Source organism: Marmota marmota, unplaced genomic scaffold, assembly GCF_001458135.2.
Source record: "Marmota marmota marmota unplaced genomic scaffold, marMar, whole genome shotgun sequence".
Taxonomy (NCBI): domain Eukaryota; kingdom Metazoa; phylum Chordata; class Mammalia; order Rodentia; family Sciuridae; genus Marmota; species Marmota marmota.
Genome location: NW_025999863.1, coordinates 2,526,779 through 2,532,194, shown reverse-complemented (window position 1 = coordinate 2,532,194; position 5,416 = coordinate 2,526,779). Strand labels below are relative to the sequence as shown.

Here is a 5,416-nt window from a genome sequence, read left to right as displayed (position 1 = left end):
CTAGGTCCACCAGCAGGTGTGGGCCTCACCTTTGTTAGGACCTGTTTCCTCTCTGGTCCTCTGAGCTAGAGCGGGAGATCAGCAGCGCCCGGCGGGCCGCTGAGGCTGCGCTGCAGGCTGCGGGAGAAGCTGGGCAGCTCCGCCGGGACGGACGGGGTCTTTAATCCGGGCTGGATTTAGGATGAGAACCCCCGGCACCTGCAGGGTGCGGCTCTGAGCCCAGGTGTGTCTGCCCCACGCCTTCGCACTGCACAGGGCCCGACGCAGCCTCCTTTGCTGGCGCAGAGACCTCAGGGACCTGCTCACAGTGCACAGGGCGGTCAGAACCAGAGACGCCAAGATGGGCGAGTGCTGGCCCTGCAAGGCGCTGGCCGGCCGCAGCTCCGGGGACAACAGTGGAGGCAGAAGTATGAGGAGCTCAGGCTGAAGAAAACAGGTCACCGAATCTCCACCCTTGACCTTCAAAATGCTTAGTTTTCCTTTTAAAAAATCGTTTAAGCCCGTGGCGCACACCTGTGATCCCAGCAGCTCGGGAGGCTGAGGCAGGAGGATCTCAAGTTCCAAGCCAGCCTCAGCAAAAGCCAGGCGCTGAACAACTCAGTGAGACGCCTCTAAATACAGTACAAAATAGGGCTGGGGATGTGGCTCAGTGGTCAAGTGCCACAATACCTTTATTTTATTTCCTAATTTTTTTAGTGTGGTGCTGAGAATTGAACCCAGTGCATCACATGTGCTAGGCAAGCGCTCTACCACTGAGCCCAGCCCTAGCCCTAACCCTAAGCTTCTACACACAGTTTTTTTTTTTTTTTTTTTGCCTGATTGTTTTTGATGTCCATGGAGCTCTATGAGATTTGGTGACATATGTAGATTCGCATGACCACCACAACCAGGACACATCGTGCCCAGCTCCATGGGGGGAATCAGCTTACTGCACACCTCACCCAGCCCTGACCCTGGACCCCGACGACCGCTTCTCCATCCACGTAATGTTGTTATTAACAGAATGTCCCATAAATGGCCTGGTACCGCATGTGGCATTTGGGGACTGCCTTCAGCCCATGACAGCCTTCACAAGTCATCAGTGTCTCGTGCCTATCAATAATGTGTCCCTTTTTACCACTAAGTAATATTCCACTTTTTATCCACTCGATTTCTTAAAAACCCACTCAATCCACAATTTATCCATTCACTGGTTGAGGTTCGTTCAAGGCTGTTTCCAGTTCTGGTCCTAGTACAAATAAAGCTTTCAGGAACGTTGGTGTTTGGGGTCTGTGAGCCTGACTTCAGTGCTCTTGGGTCAACACCAGGACTGGAGCCGCCGTGCCCTCCGATAGGTGTTTCCACGCTGCCCAGCACCTCGAGTCCCCCAGCATTGTGTGAGTCCACTTGCTCACATTCCCAGTTGGCCTGGCACTGTCTCTATTTTAGCTGTTCTAGCTTTTTATTATGGGGTGGTTCCCACCCCCACCCCCACCCTTTTTGGTGGTTTTGTTTCCGAGCGGGGCCTCCCTGGGTCACGAAGGCCGGCTTCAAATCCCAGCCCCGGGAGATCCCGCCTCAGCCCCGGACCCTTGGCTACAGGTGCACTGCACCTGCCCTGGCGCTGGCGATGGTTCAGATTTGCATCTCCCTCGTGACAAATAAGGCCAAGCCATCTTCATCTTATAAAAATGGTGCCCAAGCAAGATCTCTGTAACGCAAGCTTTGAAGTCTCTTTTACGTGGTTTTCCTTGTGAGCCTGGGGATGGAGCCCAGCTCATGGGGCTGCACTGGAACCCAGCGGTTTCCCGTGTGGGCACTGAGGACATTTCCACGGGCATCTCCTGTTTGCACACAGCTGGACGTGAACTTCCTGGTCCCACCATATTCAAGCTGAGACCCACTCGTCCTCGGGCAGGGTCCTCTGTTCTTTCAGTTAGATCCATTGCCCAGCTGACAGATAAAGTGAGGTGTGTCTCCAGATAGGAGCAAGGGGACATTAATTCTACTTGGTGCCTAAACAAGATAAGTGTCACCTTGGATTCAATCTATCAGGAAAGCTATCGGAAATTTATTTCCTGGGAGGAGCCATTCAGGAGCTGCCCAAGTCCCTGGAACAGGGAAAAGATGTAACTCAGAAGAAAGTTATTGGAACGGGTGACACGTAGAAAGTCCTGCGGCTCCAGAAGGTCACAGCAAACTGTGCAGAGTGCTGAGCGGTGACGCTGGGCAAGGGTGTGGTGCCCTGTGCCCTGTGACCCAGCATCATTGCTCCTGGCTGATAGTAAGTGCCAGGGATCAGGTGATGAGGACAAAGACTGTCCACTCCTCTGAGGCACCTACAGACCCAGCACCTGCAGGAGCCGTCGAGGAAGAGGAGACGGATGCAAGGTCTTCCTTGTCCCCCAAGGGTCAGTACCAGTGGACAAGACAGGTGCAGGGCCACGAGTCAGAATTCAACAGTAGCCATGTGCGAACCCGAAGCTGGGTGTGTCCCGAGCTCCAGGGGGCAGGGACTGGCGACCCCTGGGGGCCGAGTGACTGTGAGCAAAGGTGGCCTGTAGCAAGGCCTCGGTGAGGCACCGGCAGGCTGGAGCCTCGCCATTAGGGAAGACCCCTGTCTTTGTTCTCCTGAAGAACTCACGTGCTGACCTGCAGCAAGGGCGAGTCCCCAAATGCATGCCGCACACTCTCCCGTAGGAGGAGAACAGGTGACGGCTGCCACCGCCCCCAGAGGACCCCAGAACCACCAGGCTGAGCCAAGGAAGCCAAGGCAGCAGCCGCCCCTGTGATCCCAGTGACTCCCGAGGCTTGGGCAGGAGGGTTGAAAGGTGGAGCAACTCAGTGAGAACCGCCTCAAAACAAAACACAATGAAACGTGCTGGGCCTGTGGCTAGATCCCAAAACCAGATCAACAATAATAAAAAGTCTATGAATTGTCGAGACGCCCTCCAACAGGGAAGGACTCACTGTCCAGGTGGAAGGGACCTTCAACAGCCTTGAATGAACCTCAACCAGTGAATGGATAAATTGTGGATTGAATGGATTTTTAAGAAATCGAGTGGATAAAAAATGGAATATTACTTAGTGGTAAAAAGGGACACATTATTGATAGGCACGAGACACTGATGACTTGTGAAGCTGTCATAGGCTGAAGGACACTGGGAAGATCCACACCATAGAAAAGAGCAGATGCTGAAAAGTCAGCCGCCTCCCCTCTGTCTCCCTTATTTTATTTTTGCCTCGATGGGGACAGACCCCAGGGTCTCCTGTGCACTGAGCAAGTGCTCTACCCCTGAGCCACACGCCAGCCCCAGATGGAGGCGGAGGGGAGAATTAGCAGCAAGATGAATGGTTTCCTGGGTGGACACAGCTGTGAAGGCTCGGTGGGGGGGACATTCAGGATGGTGCGCTTACTGGATGTAAGTTACAGCTCAATAAAAAAGATCACACAGACGGGGCTGGGATTTTGGCTCAGAGGTGGAGAGCTCGCCTACCATCCATGAGGAACTGGGTTTGATCCTCAGCACCACATAAATAAAAAAATAAATAAATAAAGATATTGAAAAAAGAAAGTTTAAAAAAAAAAAAAAAAAGATCACACAGAGCCAGAGGTAGAATAAACAAAGAGGGTGGAACGGGAGGCAGACAGGAAGAGAGCTGGGAAGGCCCGGCTTCAGTGGAGGCTGGAGGAGCTCTCACCTGGGGGGGCGGAGGACCAAGGGTGTTTATTTGTGGGTGTCTGATGTATCTTTTTTTCTTCTTTGCCTTTTCTTTTTCTGGCCATGCTAGGAATGGAACCCAGGGCCTGGCACACGCTAGAAAAGCAGGCAAGTGCCCCACTACTGAGCTAATCCTCAACCCATATTAGTTTTTTGTTGTTGTTGTTTTCTTTTATACTAGAGATTGAGCCAGGGGTGTTTGTACAAAAAGGGCTACTTTCTCTACGTTTTTGTTTCTCATTTCGAGACAGTGTCTCACTAAGTTGCTTAGGGCATCACTAGGTTGCTAAGGCTGGCCTCAAACTTGAGATCCTCCTGCTTCAGCCTCCAGAGTCTCCTGCTGTGCACTTTTTTTTTTTTTTTTTTTAACACTGTGTCTCTGCTGTCCAGCACAGTACTGGGCCCATAAAGGGCACCACAAACTGATAAAAGAATAACTACAGGGCTGCTGGATTGAAAATGGGCAGGGCTGAGTCGGGGAGCCACAAGAAACTGAGCTGGACCATGGAGGAAGGCATTCACCAAATCCTTCTTTCTTCATGTCTTCTCCTGCGATTCCCAGAGTGCACCTTCTGTGACCTGCGCATGGATGCTCAGAGGTGCGACAAAAGGTATTTTAAGTGACTGGCCTTTATTGTGTGCCATGTGCTCTTTCCTTTTTCTCTTTTGGTGCTCACTTCGTCTTACAAAGTTACAAGTTCATGTAAACAGTAAGATGGTCCTTAGAAAGTCAACAGGGCTGAGGATGGGCTCAGCATGTGCAAGGCTCCGGGTTCCATCCTCAGCCCTGCAAAAAAAAAAAAAAAAAAAATCATACAGAGCCACCCTCCAATCCAATCCCGCAGTCCCATTTCTAAGTCTGTACCCAAAGAAGTGCAAGCAGGGGCTCAGAGAGATTTGTGCAAGTTCACAGCAGTTGTGACTTAAACAGCCAAAGACATGGAGACAACTCGAGTGTCCACCCAAGATAAATGTACCATCCACACAAAGGAAGAGTAGCATCCCCCAGAAGGAAGGCAGCCCTGCTACGACGTGGCTGGCCCTTGAGGCCATCATGCTACTAAGCCAGACACCAAAGGACACGTGCTGCAGGACCCACTCACAAGTGTCCTGAGAGTCCTCAGCTCCAGAGACAGGACGCATTCGGTGGGTGCCAGAGGATGGGAGGGGAGGGGAGTCGGTGTTTAACGGGGACAGAGCTTCAGTTTGACAAGATGAGAAAAGCTCTGGCGACAGATGGGGGACCACTGCACAAAACTGAAAATGCACCCAACGCCCCTGAACTGCGTGAACATCTTTTAAGAAGGTTAAAACAGAACTCCATGTTGCACGTATTTTGCAATTTAAATGTCTCAACATGCACACGGTAATTCCCCACGGTTTTGTCGGTTAAAAACATGACTTTTTAGATATTCTAAAGTCACCTTCATCTCATGAAAGAATGTTGTGGTGTGTGTACACACTTGGTGACAAAAGTCCACCGAAGCTGGACAGGTCGCCCACTAGACTCACGATTGCTGTCTCACTCGGCCCCAGACCCGGACGCCCTCCAGCTGCCGGCGCTCAGCAGCGTCCGCTCAGCACACCCGACGCCGCGTCCCTTCCGTCCCCCCCGCCCCAGGAGCACGCGCGCCAGCGCCGTAGGAGTGCGCACGCTCCGGAAAACCGCCTCGAGTCGGTCTCCGCCCCTTTCCCCTGCGAGGCGGGCTCGGGCT

At 52.4% G+C, this 5,416-nt stretch overlaps 1 long non-coding RNA gene across 1 annotated transcript; it reads right to left on the bottom strand.

Moving 5' to 3' along the window:
- Positions 1 to 4,019: 4,019 nt before the first annotated feature.
- LOC125619382 lies at positions 4,020 to 5,349 on the bottom strand. Its single transcript, XR_007350907.1, has 2 exons — positions 5,126 to 5,349; positions 4,020 to 4,488 (listed from the first exon to the last, which is right to left on the bottom strand). It is a non-coding gene; the product is annotated as an uncharacterized LOC125619382 (long non-coding RNA).
- Between the last annotated feature and the right edge of the window lie 67 nt (positions 5,350 to 5,416).